The sequence below is a fragment of the Saimiri boliviensis genome, chromosome 9 (assembly GCF_048565385.1).
Source record: "Saimiri boliviensis isolate mSaiBol1 chromosome 9, mSaiBol1.pri, whole genome shotgun sequence".
NCBI lineage: Eukaryota > Metazoa > Chordata > Mammalia > Primates > Cebidae > Saimiri > Saimiri boliviensis.
Window position 1 is genome coordinate 96,063,776 of NC_133457.1, and position 17,481 is coordinate 96,081,256.

Here is a 17,481-nt window from a genome sequence, read left to right on the forward strand (position 1 = left end):
TCACCTTCTGGGTTCAGGCAATTCCCCTGCCTTAGCCTCCCAAGTAGCTGAGACTACAGGTGCGTGCCACCACGCCCAGCTAATTTTTGTATTTTTTAGTAGAGACAGGGTTTCACCATGTTGGCCAGGATGGTCTCAATCTCTCGACCTTGTGATCTGCCCGCCTGGGCCTCCCAAAGTGCTGGGATTACAGGTATGAGCCACCATGCCCAGCCTTTTTTTGTTGTTGTTTATATTTTATTTTTATTTATTTATGTATTGTTTTGAGATGGGGTTTCACCATGTTGGCCAGGTTGGTTTCGAACTGCTGACCTCAGGTGATCCGCCCACCTCAGCCTCCCAAAGTACTGGGATTACAAGCGTGAGGCACCGCGCCCTGCCCCTTTTTTTGTTTTTTAAGTGAGACAGGGACTCCCTCTGTTGCCCGAAGCTGGAATGTGGTGGCACAATCATAGTTCACTGCAGCCTCAAACTCCCAGGCTCAAGCCATCCTTCCACTTCAGGCTTCTGAGTTGCTGGGACTGCAGATATGTGACACCACACTTGGCTATTTTTTAAAAAAAATTTTTATAGAAACGGGGCCTCGCTATGCTGCCCAGGCTGGTCTCAAAGTGCTACCACCAATCTTACATGTGCTTATTGAAAATAATACCTTGTGGCCAGGTGTGGTGGCTCTCACCTGTAATCCCAGCACTTTGGGAGGCCGAGGTGGGTGGATCACTTGAGGCAGGGGTTTGAGACCAGCCTGACCAACATGGTGAAACCCCGTCTTTACTAAAAATACAAAAAAAAAACATTAGCCAGGGGTGGTGGCGTATGCCTGTGATCCCAGCTACTTGGGAGGCTGATGCAGGAGAATCACGTGAACCTGGGAGGCAGAGGTTGCAGTGAGCCAAGATTGTGCCATTGTGCCCAGTTTGGGCAACAAGAGCAAAAATCTGTTTCAAAAAAACAAAGAACATAATCCCTTGCATTAACAGTCACTCCCATTCCACCTCAACCCTATGGCCCAGCCTCTGGTAACCACTAGTCTACTTTCTATTTCCACACGTTTGCCTATTCTGAAATTTCATGTGAATTAAATAGTACATTATTGTTCCTTTTGAATTGTAGCTTCTTTAACATAATGTTTCAGATTCATCTATGTTGTAGCACATAGCAGTACTTCATTCCTTCTGCTAGAGAATACTCCTCTACTTTATGAATATACCACATTTTATTTATATTTATCCATTCATCAGTTGGCAGACATTTGGGTTGTTTCTTATAGTCTATTTTTTTTTTTTTTTTTTTTTTTGAGACGGAGTTTCGCTCTTGTTACCCAGGCTGGAGTGCCATGGCGCGATCTCGGCTCACCGCAACCTCCGCCTCCTGGGTTCAGGCAGTTCTCCTGCCTCAGCCTCCTGAGTAGCTGGGATGACAGGCACGCGCCACCATGCCCAGCTAATTTTTTTGTATTTTTAGTAGAGACGGGGTTTCACCATGTTGACCAGGATGGTCTCGATCTCTTGACCTCGTGATCCACCCGCCTCGGCCTCCCAAAGTGCTGGGATTACAGGCTTGAGCCACCGCGCCCGGCCTAGTCTATTGTTTTTAATATGTGTGCTGAGGTCTTCGTAATCCTCCCCCAACGTGAATCCCACATCAGCCATAAAGGAAGAGACCAAGAAACACTCAAATCTCCCTTACTTGTGTAGGAAGGTTTAGACTTCTCCTCTGGAGGTTTGATATGAAAAGTTTATTGTAATGAACTGGTAATAGACAGATTAATAGGAGAAAAGGCATGCTAATTTGTTAATGTGATCATACGCAGGAGAGCTATACAAACTATCAAACTCAAAGAAAGGCTGGATGGTTGAAATTTAAATATCCTCAATATGAAGAGGGAAGTGGGGGTGTAGGCAATTTTAGAGGAAGAGTAAATTATATTTAGGGGTAATTAATAAGCCTGAAGAATAGACAATAGCCTGGGGAAAAGTTCCTCTGGGCTCTGGGCAGGTGGCAACAAGTTATGGGAAAGTAAGGGGCAGAACTGCATTACAAACAAAGGTTGTCTTATTATGCAGATAAAGTCTCTCAGGTTAAAAAAAAAAAAAAAAAAAAAAGTTTAGGCCAGGTGTGAAGGCTCATTCCTGTAATCCCAGCGCTTTGGGAGGCAAAGGTGGGCAGATCACCTGAGGTCAGAAGTTCGAGACCAGCCTGGACAACATGCTGAAACCCCGTCTCTACTAAAAATACAAAAATTAGCCAGGTGTGGTGGCAGGCGCCTGTAGTTCCAGCTACTCAGGAGGCTGAGGTAGGAGAATTGCTTGAACCTGGGAGACGAAGGTTGCAGTGAGCCAAGATTGCACCATTGCACTCCAGCCTGGGGAACACAGCGAGACTCTGCCTCAAAAAAAAAAAAAAAAAAAAAAAAAAAAATGTTTTGGAACAGTCTCTGGAAGAATAGGCAATGGCCTGGCTGGGTGTGGTGGTTACTTTTAATCTCCCCTCCAGAGACTAATCTTCCCTGGTTGTTTGATGAGATTCCTAGGGAGAGAGTTTAAGACAATTGCATTTAACACAATTGGAAGAACTTCCCTCAGTCATTGGAAGAACTTCCCTTTTTGACAGATGTCACCAATGATTTGTCTCGCTCTGTCACCCATGCTAGAGTGCAGTGGTGCTATCTTGGCTCACTGCAACATCCGTCTCCCAGGTTCAAGCAATTCTCCTGCCTCAGCCTCTTGAGTAGCTGGGACTACAGGGGCACGCCACCACACCTGGCTAATTTTTTGTATTTTAGCAGAGACGAGTTTTCACCGTGTTGCCCAGGCTGGTCTCAAACTCCTAAGGGAAAGAAATTTAGCAAAAGCCCCTTCCTGCTCTTTGGAAGGGAATGATGGGGACAGGGAGCAGGAGAAGGTCAGAGAGAGACCTCGTTTCTGAAGCTTGTTTCTGAGGTCTTTCAAACTCCTTTGTTCAAAGCACTGAACAAGCCAAAGCACCATATTTTGGAGTATCATTTTCTGAGCCTGAACACTAGGACGGAAGACTGGAAGAAAAAACAGCAGTGCCACAGTGCCAACTTTTCTGGGGAACTTTTTGTTTATTTGTTTTCAGAGACAGGGTATGACTCTGTTGCCCAGGCTAGAGAGCAGTAGTGTAATCATAGCTCACTGCAGCCTTGACCGTCTGGGTCCAAGCAATCCTGGGGATCCTTTCTGACAGCTGTCACTAGTGATTTATACCTGCAACCTTCTCCAGAGGAATGTCTTTGGGTGATTGAAGTCACCTTGCTTGGAGGTGTCTGGAAGTTAAGTCATCATGCAGAGCCAATGAAGTAGGAGGCCTCCAATGAGCTGGAAGGCAGGTCCAGATTTCTGGCCTAGTGACCACTAGTTAAGTGGGGGAGGGACTAATAGACAGGGTCGAGGATCAGATTTGTTAGGGGCAGGGGTAGAGCTAGTTCTTTCCTTAAAAAAATTTTTAAAAAAAAATTTTTAGAGTCTTGCTCTGTCGCCCAAGCTAGAGTGCAGTGGTGCGATCTTGGCTCACTGCAACATTCGTCTCCCAGGTTCAAGCAATTCTCCTGCCTCAGCCTCTCGAGTAGCTGGGACTACACGTGCATGTCACCACACCTGGCTAATTTTTTGTATTTTAGTAGAGACGAGTGTTCACCGTGTTGCCCAGGCTGGTCTCAAACTCCTGAACGGAGGCAATATGCCCACCTTGGCCTCCCAAAGTGCTGGGATTACAGGCGTGAGCCACCTCGCCCAGCCTGAGGCTGGTTCTTTCTTTTTCTCTCACTGTTTATTATTTTTTGAGACAGGGTCTCATTCTCTCACCCAGGATGGAGTACAGTGGCACGATCACAGCACACTAAACCACAACCTCCTGGGCTCAAGCAATCCTCTTGTCACAGCCTCTAGAGTAGGCAGGACTACAGGAGTGTGCCACCACACCCAGCTAATCTCTCACTTTTTAAAAACAGAGTTTGAGGCTAGATGTGGTGGCTCACGCCTGTAATCCTAGCACTTTGGGAGTCCGAGGTGGGCGGATGAGGAGGTCAAGAGATCGAGACCATCCTGGCCAACATAGTGAAACCCTGTCTCTACTAAAAAATACAAAAATTAGCTGGGTGTGGTGGCATGCACCTGTAGTCCCAGCTACTAGGGAAGCTGAGGCAGGAGAATCGATTGAACCCAGGAGGTGGAAATTGCAGTGAGCCGAGATTGCACCACTGTAATCCAGCCTATCGCCTGGTGACAGAGCAAGAGTCTGTCTCAAAAAAATAAAAAGGCCGGGCGCGGTGGCTCACGCCTGTAATCCCAGCACTTTGGGAGGCCGAGGCGGGTGGATCACGAGGTCGAGAGATCGAGACCATCCTGGTCAACATGGTGAAAACCCGTCTCTACTAAAAATACAAAAAATTAGCTGGGCATGGTGGCGCGTGCCTGTAATCCTAGCTACTCAGGAGGCTGAGGCAGGAGAATTGCCTGAACCCAGGAAGCAGAGGTTGCGGTGAGCCGAGATCGCGCCATTGCACTCCAGCCTGGGTAACAAGAGCGAAACTCCGTCTCAAAAAACAAAACAAAACAAAACAAAAAATAAATAAAAATAAAAATAAAAAAAATAAAAAAACAGAGTTTGAAAAGCTTAAATAACTTTCTTTTTTTTTTTTTTTTTTTCTTTTTTCCTTTATTTTTTTTTTTAAGATGGGGTTTCACCATGTTGGTCAGGCTGGTCTTGAACTGCCGACCTTAGCTTATCTGCCCGCCTTGGCCTCCAAAGTGCTTGGATTACAGGCGTGAGCCACTATGCCCGGCCTGAAAAGCTTAAATAACTTTCTACTTTACTGGCTACTCCTTCTCTTGCCTTTGCAATTTTACTGTTACAAAAAAATGAATTCAAATCGCCCAAATAATACACAGCAACTGGCTGCGCAAGGTACTCTCGCCTGTAATCTCAGCACTTTGGGAGGCCAAGACAGGTGGATCACCTGAGGTCAGGAGTTTGAGACCATCCTGAGCAACATGGAGAAACTCCGTCTCTACTAAAAATACAAAATTAGCTGGGCATGGTGGCGCATACCTGTAATCCCAGCTACTCGGGAGGCTGAGGCAGGAGAATCGCTTAAACCCCAGAGGCAGAGGTTGTGGTGAGCAGAGATTGCGCCATTGTACTCCTCCAGCCTGGGCAACAAGAGCAAAACTCCATCTCAAAAAAAAAAAAAAAAACACAGAAACTTTTTTTTTTTTAAGTTAAAGACTCAAATTATCTATCCTTTCTCTGTATAAATCCAGTTTAACTTCTCCCCTCTGGCTGGATGTGGTAGCTCACGCCTATAATCCCAGCACTTTGGGAGGCTGAGATGGGCAGATCACCTGACATTGGGAGTTTGAGACCAGCCTGACCAATGTAGAGAAACCCATCTCTACTAAAAATACAAAATTAGCCAGGCGTTGTAGTGCATGCCTGTAATCCCAGCTACTCAGGAGGCTGAGGCAGGAGAATCGCTTGAACCCAGGAGGCAGAGGTTGTGGTCAGCCAAGATCAAGCTATTGCACTCGCTCCAGCCTGGGCAACAAGAGTGAAACTCTGTCTCGAAAAAAAACAAAAACTAAGGCCGGGCGCGGTGGCTCAAGCCTGTAATCCCAGCACTTTGGGAGGCCGAGGCGGGTGGATCATGAGGTCAAGAGATCGAGACCATCCCGGTCAACATGGTGAAACCCCGTCTCTACTAAAAATACAAAAAATTAGCTGGGCATGGTGGTGCTTGCCTGTAATCCCAGCTACTCAGGAGGCTGAGGCAGGAGAATTGCCTGAACCCAGGAGGCGGAGGTTGCGGTGAGCCGAGATCGTGCCATTGCACTTCAGCCTGGGTAACAAGAGCGAAACTCCGTCTTAAAAAAAAAAAAAAACAAAAAAAACAAACAAAAAAAACTTTCCCCCTCTGAATTTCCCATTCTTGTTAATTTGTTATAAATTCTTCCATAACTTTTATTTATTTTTTAATTTTTTTAATGATTTGGTTCCAATGCATTTCATAACTTTCTATATATATATCCACATAGGAGAGGCAGTACAGAGCAATGGTTAGGGGGTTGGTCTCTGGAGTAGGTCTTCCTGGGTTCAAAGCCTGATTTTTTTTTTTGTTTGTTTATTTGAGACGGAATCTTGCTCTGTCACCCAGGCTGGAGTGCAGTGGTGTGATCTCGGCTCACTGTAACTTCCACCTCCTGGGTTCAAGTGATTCTCTTGCCTCAGCCTCTCAAGTAGCTGGGATTACAGGCACCTGCCACCATGCTCAGCTAATTTTTGTATTTTTAGTAGAGAAAGGGTTTCATTATGTTGGCCAGGCTGGTCTTGAACTCCTGACCTCATGATCCACCCACCTAAGTGCTGGGATTACAGGCATGAGCCACCAGGCTCAGCCAAATTCTGATTTTGTCATACAAAAGCTGTATGATCTTGGAGAGGTGGTCTAATCTTTCTAAGTCTTAATTTCTACAATCTATAAAATGGGTGTGGTAACATAACTATCTCATAGAGTTATTGTTAAGATACATGAGTTAATATATGTAAAATACTTTTTTTTTTTTTTTTTTGAGATGGAGTTTCGCTCTTGTTACCCAGGCTGGAGTGCAATGGCACGATCTCAGCTCACCGCAACCTCCGCCTCCTGGGTTCAGGCAATTCTCCTGCCTCAGCCTCCTGAGTAGATGGGATTACAGGCACGTGCCACCATGCCCAGCTAATTTTTTTTGTATTTTTAGTAGAGATGGGGTTTCACCATGTTGACCAGGATGGTCTCGATCTCTTGACCTCGTGATCCACCTGCCTCAGCCTCCCAAAGTGCTGGGATTAACAGGCTCATGCCTGTTAATCCCAGCACTTTGGGAGGCCAAGGTGGGCAGATCACCTGAGGTTGGGAGTTCAAGACCAGCCTGACCAACATCATGAAACCCCGTCTTTAAACAAAGAAATACCTTTAATGGTGGCTGGCATGTGGTAAGTACTAATGGTTATTACTTATACACACCCATGGAAAAAGTGGAACATTATTTTGAGTACTTTAAAAAACATAATGCTGTCATAACGAATTTATGTCTATCAGTAATTCTTTTTTTTTTTTTTTTTTGAGACGGAGTTTTGCTCTTTCGCCCATGCTGTAGTGAAATGCTGCAATCTCGGCTCACTGTAACCTCCACCCCACTGGGTTCAAGCAATTCTCCTGCTTCAGCCTCCCGAGTAGCCACCACGCCTGGCTAATTGTTGTATTTTTAGTAGAGACGGGGTTTCACCATGTTGGCTAGGCTGGTCCCGAACTCTTGACCTCAGGTGATCCACCTGCCTCAGCTTCCCAGTGGTAAGATTACAGGTGTGAGCCACTGCACTCGGCCATGCAATTCATTTTTTTTAACTAAAAAATGTATCTCAAAGATCCCTTCCTGTTAGTCCAGATCCTTGGAACTTTTCAAAACTGCTGCTTAAGCTGGGCGTGGTGGCTCACGCCTGTAATCCCAGCACTTTGGGAGGCCAAGGTGGGCGGATCACAAGGTCAAGAGATCGAGACCATCCTGGCCAACATGGTGAAACCACATCTTAAAAAAACAAAACAACAACAACAACAAAAAACCAAAAAACCCTGCTGCTTAGTGTTCCAATTCTGTAGGCAGCTGACGGAAATATTCCCCTATTTGTGAAAATTTAGGTGGTTTCCATTTTCTCACAACTACATTGCAATGAATTACTAATTGATTTCCCTATTTCCATTCTTGTCCTCTTCCCTTGGTGATAACTGAAATTGTGGATAGGGTGGGCCAGATGTGTCTGTGCTTTCTTCCAGCTCTAAAATTCTGCTTCAGTGATTCAGACCCCATAATCTCCCATTCACAGAGAATGAGAACTTGAAGCTCAGCCTAAAATGAGCAGATAAAATGACAGGAGAGGAAACTCATGGACCAGGCTTACTTCCTGTTCATTTGGAAGGACTTGGGAAGCTCTTGCACACATCCTGGCCTTCTGGCATTGCCTCATTCATTCATTAATTCATTCAATCAGTTACCTTCTGCCTAGTAGTCCTCAGATAACAATAGCCCTGATGCCTCTTCCTGCCTAATATAAAGCAAACTACCTTCACCCCCACCTTGACACGAGCCTGTCTACCCCGCAGCTGGCAGGCACATGCCTGGTGGTCAGGTGATGTGGGTACTGAAAGTGAGACAGCCATAGCCCAGGCAGACCCCTGCCCTCCGTCTGCCCTACCATCTGTCCAGCTTCTGCCTTTGTCATTGTATTGCCATCCACACTTCAGGGCTTCGCAAGCAAACGGTTTTGCATTTATCACCTGCTAATACACCAGATCATTTACTTATTTATCTCATTTAGCATCCTTCTTCTCCCTTAGAATGATAGTTCCACAAGGACAGGAATTTTGTCTGTGTTTTTATTGCTATATCCCCACACTTAGCACATAGCAGTGGCACATAGACTTGGCACATAGCAGGTGCTCAATAAATGCTGCAGCAACAGGGGATGTGTGACTGGATGAGCGTATCTCTTGGAATGAAACCTAGAAACAGAAGTCCTATGGCACAGGGAATACTTGACATTTTAATAGTGGTCAATAGGCCGAGTGCAGTGGCTCACGCGTGTAATCCCAGCATTCTGGGAGGCTGAGGCAGGTGGATCACCTGCAGTCAGGAGTTGGAAATCAGCCTGGCCAAGATGGCGAAACCCCATCTCTACTAAAAATTAAAAAATTAGCTGGGTGTGGTTGCAGGTGCCTGCAATCTCAGCTACTCAGGGAGGCTGAGGCATGAGAATTGCTTGAACCTGGGAGGTGGAAGTTGCAGTGAGCTCAGATTGTGCCACTGCACTCCAGGCTGGGTGACAGAGTGAGACTCTGTCTCCAAAAAAAAAAAAAAAAAAAAGTTGTCAATAGTTGTCTGCACCCATCTATACTCCTACCTGCTGAGTTACCTTACAAATTTCTGATACTATCAAACTCTTAATTTTGGTTAATCTAATGCAGGCGTCCCCAAACTTTTTACACAGGGGGCCAGTTCACTGTCCCTCAGACCATTGGAGGGCTGCCACATACTGTGCTCCTCTCACTGACCACCAATGAAAGAGGTGCCCCTTCCTGAAATGCGGCAGGGGGCCGGATAAATGGCCTTAGGGGACTGCATGCGGCCCATGGGCTGTAGTTTGGGGACGCCTGAACGGGTGAAAAATGGAACTTTCTTGTTTAAATTTCCCTCATCATAGTGAGGCTGAGCACCTTTTCATGTGTTTGATGGACAATTTTGTTTCTTCTCTGTTGCCCAGGCTGAAGTATCATGGCTCCCCACAGCCTTGACCTCTCAGGTTCAAGTAATCCTCACACCTCAGCCTCTTGAGTAGCTGGGACTACAGGTATGTGCCACCACACCTGGCTAATTTTAAGTTTTTTGTATCTTGCCATGTGGTCCAGGCTGTTTTCAAACTCCTGGCTCACGCGGTCTTCTCACTTCCGCCTTCCAAAGTGCTGGGATTACTGGCATGAGCCATCAGGACCAGCCGAGTCTGTTTTTGCACTCTTAAACTCTTCTGCTGATTTTCCCCACCTTTAACTTCTACGACAATACCATACTTAATAGTACCTCTTTTTAGACAACGTGCAGTGGCTGATGCCTGTAGTCCCAGCACTTTGGGAGGCTAAGGCAGGAAGATCGCTTGAGCCTGGGAGGTTGGGGTTGCAGTGAGCCGTGATCCTGCCACTGCACTCCAGCCTGGTTGACAGCAAGACCCTATCTCAAAACAACAAAACCACCACCACAACAACAACCCCTCCCTGGCTTTTTTTTTTTTTTTTTGAAATGGAGTCTTGCTCTGTTGCCCAGGCTGGAGTGCAATGGTGATCTCAGCTCACTGCAACCTCTGCGTCCCAGATTCAAACAATTCTCCTGCCTCAGCCTCCCGAATAGCTGGGATTACAGGTGCCTGCCACCACGCCTGGCTAATTCTTTTGTATTTTTAGTAGAGACAGGTTTTCACCATATTGGCCAGGCTGGTCTTGAACTCCTGACCTCAAATCATCCACCTGCCTTGGCCTCCCATGGCGCTGGGATTACGGGTGTGAGGCACTTCTCCCCCCTACCCCGGCAACCACTCCTTTTCAATTGTGGAAAATTTCAAACTCATACAAGAGTATATGTATGTATTCCCACCTACTTCTCTTCTCTGCCTACTCCCAATTATTTGGAAGCAGGTGCTAGAGTAATTTCTTCCCTACCATATCTATATGTATCTCTACAATACAAGGACTCTTAAAAAAGAAAACAAAAGGCAGCTGCAGTGGCTCACGCCTGTAATCCCAGTATTTGGGAGGCCAAGGCAGGAGGATCACCTGAGGTCAGGAGTTTGAGACCAGCCTGGCCAACATGGTGAAACCCTGTCTCTACCAAAAAATATAAAAAATTAGTCGAGTCTGGTGGCTTGTGCCTGTAATTCCACCTACTTGGGAGGCTGAGGCAGGAGACTCACTTGAACCTGGGAGGCAGAGGTTGCAGTGAGCCAAGATTGCACCATTGCATTCTAGCCTGGGCGACAAGAGTGGAACGCCATCTCAAAAACGAAACAAACAAACAAAAACCAACAGAAAAAAGAAAACAAAACTCTGATGGTTTATGTTTTGAAGAAACTAAATCTTTTGTCCTATGGTTTTTGTGACTGGATTTTGCTGACTGCACCTTCATGGGTGTGGATTAACTAAATCATACTTTAATCTTTTTTTTTTTTTTTTTCAGATGGAGTCTTGCTCTGTCACCAGGCTGGAGTGCAGTGGTACAATCTCGGCTCACTGAAACCTCTGCCTCCTGGGTTCAAGTGATTCTTCTGCCTCAGCCTCCCGAGTAGCTGGGACCACAGGTGCATGTCACCATGCCTGGCTAATTTTTGTACTTTTAGTAGAGACAGGGTTTCACCATGTTGGCCAGGATGGTCTCTATCTCTTGACCTCGTGATATGCCCGCCTCGGCCTCCCAAAGTGCTGGGATTACAGGCGTGAGCCACCACGCCTGGCATCATACTTTAAAAATTACTATAATTTCAGACTGGTCGTGGTGGCTCACGCCTGTAATCCCAGCACTTTGGGAGGCTGAGGTAGGTGGGTCACCTGAGGTTGGGAGTTCAAGACCAGCCTGACCAGCATGGAGAAACCCCATCTCTAGTAAAAATACAAAAAATTAGTTGGGCATGGTGGTGCATGCCTGTAATCCCAGCTACTTGAGAGGCTGAGGCAGGATAATTGCTTGAACCTGGGAGGTGGAGGTTGGGGTGAGTTGAGATCGAGCCATTACACTCCAGCCTGCAACAAGAGCAAAACTCTGTCTCCAAAAAAAAAAAAAAAAAAAAAAAAAATATATATATATATATATATATATGTGTGTGTGTGTATATATATATATATATATATATATATACTATAATTTCATGTTAATATATGTGAAATCTGGTATGTCAATTCCCCCTAATCTTTTTCAAAATTCAAGATGTCACTAATTGTGCTTTTGCTCTTCCATATGAACTTCAGAATTAATTTGGCAAATTCCAGAACAGAACCCACTGGGACTTTCATTGCAATTGCCTTGACCTTTTTTTTGTTTGTTTGTTTTGAGACAGAGTCTCGCTCTGTTGATCAGGTTGGAGTGTAGTGGCAAAATCTTGGCTCACTGTAACCTCTGCCTCCGGAGTTCAAGTGATTCTCCTGTCTCAGCCTCCCAAGTATCTGGGATTACAGGCACGCACCACCATGTCCAGCTAATTTTTGTATTTTTAGTAGAGACAGGGTTTCGGCATTTTGGTCAGACTGGTCTTGAACTCCTCACCTCAAGTGATCTGCCCTCCTCGGCCTCCCAAAGTGCTGGGATTACATGTGTGAGCCACCGCACCCAGCCTAGGCTTAATTTTTGAGGTCTTTAGTTTTTGCTGCTATTATGAAGGGGGTTGTTTTGTTGTTCTTGTTGCTATTTTCTAATTGATTTTTTAAAAATTAAGATTGTGTGTGTGGGGTGAGTCTTGCTGTAATGTATACGCTGGTTTGGAACACTTGGTCTCAAGGGATCCTTCTGCTTTAGCCTCCGGAGTAGCTGGGATACAGGTGAGGGTCACCAAGCAGGGCATCTAATTAATTATTGATGATGTATAAAAAAGAGCAGTTCATTCTAATCCCATCTTCTCCATCTATCATGTGATTTTGGACATGCTTTTTCAATTTCTCCGAGCCTTTGTTTTCTTTTTACGACATGGGGATCATAAAGGCAGGGATGCAGCAGGGAATAAAACCGGATAAAGCACCCAACAAACCGCGGATTTCATAAGGTCAGGGCAGGGACTGAGTAGAGTTTGAAAGGCTCAAGCAAGACTGGGAAGGACATTACACGCGAGTCTATGTTGCATGGAGGAGACTCCATGTTAAGACGAAGTGGACTCCTATGAACCTTCAAGGCGTAATGCACAACCATAGCGAGAATAATTTTTAAAAATAGAGTTTTCTTCCCTGAAAGCTTGGGAAGGTCCAGGATGCCCGCCATTCTGTGATCTAAGTTGACTCGCCACCTCTTTAGTTGGTACAACCTTTCCCACATAGTTTGGAGCGGAGCACTCCGGTCTTTGTAGTAATGTACTCCTAAGGGATGGGCCAATGGGCTCACGCAGGCGCAGGAGACTACACTTCCCAGGAGAACCCGGCAGCGTTGTTCACTTGTGCCTCCTTCTGACTTCCGGTATTGCCGCGCTCTATGGGGCCAATCGGAAGCCAGAAATTGCCTTCTCGGCGCTCTGATTGGTGCATTCGACTGGGCTGCCAGGGTTCAAAATTTCAACGATACTGAATGAGTCCAGCGGAGGATTGCTTGGCGCGTCGTTGTCAGAGCTGAGGCGAGGGTAGGTGAGCCTTGGGAAGAAAAGAGGGAGCAGTAGGGCTCGGGTCTCCCTCCTCCCGGAGTTTGGAACTGCTGGAGTTCACCTTCCAGCTTTTAGTGCCGTTCGCGCCGCTAGGCCTGGCCTCTGAGGCGGTAGCGGTTGCCGCCCAGGCAGGGCAGGGTGCGAGCGGAGGCTGAGGGCCACCTTTCTCTTGGCGACAGGATTTTGCTGTGAAGTACGTCCGGGAAACGGAGGGCAAAAGGCGTTGCGGGAGGCTGTCGGCTAATAACGGTAACGATAATGATTATTACCATGCTAACATGTTATAAACATTGACTGAACGCTCATTTAATTTCCTCGCCAAGCCAATGTAGTTGGTGCTACTCTTGTTCCAGCTTTACAGAGGAGGAAACTGAGGCCTAGAATCTAGATAAGTTTCGAGAAATGGGTGAAATAGCAGCCCTGCCCTTAGGAAGTGTGGCGTTTGATGGAGGAAAACATAGGTAGTCAAAAACAAGTACATTTCAAAACTTTTGTCTAAAGCAGGAAGGTAATTAGATGGTGTGAGAACATAATTGAGGAAGAGTTTAATTCCACTTGGAATTGTCTTCCATTTGGGATTTAAAGTTGATTCTATGTTATCCATATTTGTCCAGCTCTCTCATTTTGTATGGAATCACCAGGTATTAATCCCTTTCTCATAACATTTATAGATTGGGGAAGGAAAACCAAACCAGGTTATAATATTATAGAATTGGTTTACCCCCTGTTTTCTTGACATATAGCTTCTTTTTTCCCCCCCCCACATATAATTTTCTAGTAGTTTAGTAACATGGACTTCCCCAAATCAGGCCTACTTAGGATTGAAAAGGACTTTTGACTCCTAGATTTTGTTTTAAGGCCAGCTCTTGGTGTACTTCCTGGTTCCCCCTTACCTTGTTTTGACATCCTATGGCCTCTTTGAATTTCTGTCATTCATCAGATGTTGTCAAAAATAGGACTATTTATGCTGGGTGCGGTGGCTCACACCTGTAATCCCAGCACTTTGGGAGGCGAGGCAGAGGTCAGGAGTTTGAGACCAGCCTGGCCAGCATGGTGAAACTCTGTCTCTGCTAAAAATACAAAAATTAGCTCCGTGTGGTAGAAGGTGCCTGTAATCCTAATTACTTGGGAGGGGGGCTGAGGCAGGAGGATGGCTTGAACCCGGGAGGGGGAGGTTGCAGTGAACCAAGATCGTGCCACTGCACTGCAGCCTGGGCAACAGAGACTCCATCTCAAAAAAAAAAAAAAAAAAAAAAAAAAAGGACTGGTTGCTGCTGTAAGAATATTCTTGTATCGTAGCCTTAGTGCATTATATCACCCCCTGCCCTGGTTGGTTTGGGTGAGTTAGTTCAATATTAAGCTGGCATTCTTGTATCAAAATTATTTGGCTCCCGGCTAACTCAGCCATTTAGTTGACCTTTGAGGGTACTCTGTGCTCAGATTGGCATGAGATACTATGGGTATATGGATGTGTGATGTACTCAAAGGTTTTGTGGTATGTTTGGGGACAAAAAAGATTGTTTGAAATTGACAAGTGAGAATCAGAACAAGACAGGACACCATCTGAGTGCTCTACTGTTTTGTAAATGTCCTGACAGTTTAGAGGTGAGGGAGATCAAGAGCCAGTTTGTGTTTCTCTGCTTCACAAAGCCACCCTTGTCTGAATTTGATAAGCACAGTTTGGTTAGACAGGGACCAAAGCAATCCTGGTGCCATAGGAATCACCCACTAAATACCTGTTGAATTGAGTAGGCAGGAAAGCACTATCTGAATTGATGTAAAATTGCAGGTATGAAAAACTGGATTGTATTCAACTAGGTTGGTAAATTTGTTTCGACTTTCAGATTATCTAGATAGGGTTTATTTGGCCAACCTTATGGTTAAATCTGTGTATTCCAACCTTGATAAAATTAATTTATTGCAATTAAGCTTGTCTAGGATTATGTGAGAGAGTCTTTCTTTTTTTTTTTTTTTTTGGAGACGGAGTTTCGCTCTTGTTACCCAGGCTGGAGTGCAATGGCACGATCTCGGCTCACCGCAACCTCCGCCTCCTGGGTTCAGGCAATTCTCCTGCCTCAGCCTCCTGAGTAGCTGGGATTACAGGCACACACCACCATGCCCAGCTAATTTTTTGTATTTTTAGTAGAGACGGGGTTTCACCATGTTGACCAGGATGGTCTCGATCTCTTGACCTCGTGATCCACCCGCCTCGGCCTCCCAAAGTGCTGGGATTACAGGCTTGAGCCACCGCGCCCGGCCGAGAGTCTTTCATTTCTTGTTTAGGTACCAGGAGATGTACAGGGATCTTCTACATCTCCTGGTTAATTTTCTTTTTTTTTTTTTTTTGAGACGGAGTTTCGCTCTTGCTACCCAGGCTGAAGTGCAATGGCGCGATCTCGGCTCACCGCAACCTCCGCCTCCTGGGTTCAGGCAATTCTCCTGCCTCAGCCTCCTGAGTAGCTGGGATTACAGGCATGCGCCACCATGCCCAGCTAATTTTTTGTATTTTTAGTAGAGACGGGGTTTCACCGTGTTGACCAGGATGGTCTCGATCTCCTGACCTCGTGATCCACCCACCTCAGCCTCCCAAAGTGCTGGGATTACAGGCTTGAGCCACTGCGCCCGGCTTCCTGGTTAATTTTCCTTCAGCCTTTTCTGGGTCTCTTCCCTAATTCTCTTTGAGTTCCTGGGAGAAAGAGGAGGGGAAATTTAAATGCCCTTTGACATACTTAATTTTCTTTGCTATGGGTAAAGTTAGGAAGCAGAATTGACTATATAGAGAGATTTTTTTTTTCTGGAGACGGAATCTTTGTCGCCCAGGCTGGAGTGCATTGGCGTGATCTTGGCTCACTGCAACATCTGCCTCCTCGGTTCAAACAATTCTCCTACCTCAGCCTCCCAAGTAATTGGGATTACAGGCTTGAGCCACTGCACCCAGCCTTAGAGAGATTTAATAACCCAAGCGATTCTGTGACTAGATTTGTATTTGAGACAGAGGCGTAGAGATCAGCAGCCCAAGGTACTCTGTGAAAAAAGGATAGGTAACTGGGAGAGGTTCCATAGGAAAACTTGGTAAAAGGGGAATAAAGAACAGTGAGAAAGGTATAAAACTGTACCTACAGGTTACTTTGGAAATGAAAAGACAGTGCTATTTGTACTTAGTAAAACAAAGTAGTAAAAGTTTGCTCGTTTTTTTTTTTGAGACTGAGTTTCACTCTTGTTGCCCAGGTTGGAGTACAGTGGTGTGATCTCGGCTCACTGCAACCTTTGCCTCCCAGGTTCTAGCGATTCTCCTGCTTCAGCCTCCTGAGTAGCTGGGATTACAGGCATGTGCCATGATGCCTGGCTAATTTTGTATTTTTAGTAGAGAGGAGGTTTCTCCATGTTGGTTAGGCTGGTCTTGAACTCCCAACCTCAGGTGATCTCCCTGTCTTGGCCTCCCTAAGTGCTGAGATTAGAGGTGTGAGCCACCTCGTCTGGCCTTGCAGTTTTTTTTTTTTTCCCCAAATATTTTTGATCTGCAGTTGATTGGATTCACAGATATGGAACCCATGGCTATGGAGAGCCAACTGTATTTCATTAAAAAAAAAAAATCAGCTGGGCGCGGTGGCTCAAGCCTGTAATCCCAGCACTTTGGGAGGCCGAGGCGGGTGGATCACGAGGTCAAGAGATCGAGACCATCCTGGTCAACATGGTGAAACCCCATCTCTACTAAAAATACAAAAAATTAGCTGGGCATGGTGGCTCGTGCCTGTAATCCCAGCTACTCAGGAGGCTGAGGCAGGAGAATTGCCTGAACCCAGGAGGCGGAGGTTGCGGTGAGCCGAGATCGCGCCATTGCACTCCAGCCTGGGTAACAAGAGCGAAACTCCGTCTCAACAACAACAACAACAACAAAAAAAAAAAAAAAAAAAAAGGCAATATGAAACATACAAGTTTGGGAGAGAAATGGTAGGAAATATTTGCCTGAAGCTTTTGGGCAGTGATGAATTAGAACAAGTGTCCATGTGTCCTGTGCTGACTTCTGAGTGTTGGACAGTGAGGGATTGTCATTGGATTTTAAATTGACCCGATTTTGGAAGCTTCATAGATCTGTTTCTGTAAACAGATCCAATTTCAACATAGAAGTTAGCAAACATAAATGTGGAAACACAGTCCATTAAACTTCTTTCAGATTTAGTTTGTGACTTTGATTAACAGTTAAAATTGCATGCTGGATTATGTTGCCATTTACTGACTGCTGCTAATCCTTTATATGCAAGAAAAAAAAATGTAGCTGTTTTCTCCCCGGGTAAGATGAAAATAACTCCACTCCATTTTACTTGTGATAATGTAACAGGATCTCTTATCCCTTGTGAAAGCAGGAGAGGATGTCCCTGGGGAAATGGCACTGCCTGGGATGGGACCATCTTAACTAACTATACTTAATGAAGTCTTGACTTACTCTGTTTATTCTATTACATTACCAGTAGAATCCATGACTTTAATAGAAATAGCCAAGTCACATCTCACAGGCTAAATAGCAAGGTGTTTGAGAGCATCTGTCAC

General features: G+C 45.5%; 1 protein-coding gene across 5 annotated transcripts in view; it reads left to right on the forward strand.

The window, feature by feature from the left end:
* The first annotated feature begins 12,817 nt into the window (after nt 1-12,817).
* The window catches only part of TPX2 (TPX2 microtubule nucleation factor), a 74,396-nt gene continuing 69,732 nt past the window's right edge, over nt 12,818-17,481 (forward strand). The window contains exons 1-2 of one of the 5 annotated variants that reach the window (XM_039479338.2): nt 12,824-12,912; nt 13,113-13,182. The gene's annotated coding sequence lies outside the window, so the exon portion shown is untranslated. The other 4 variants (XM_074406377.1, XM_074406378.1, XM_074406379.1 and 1 more) reach the window with 4 other exon arrangements.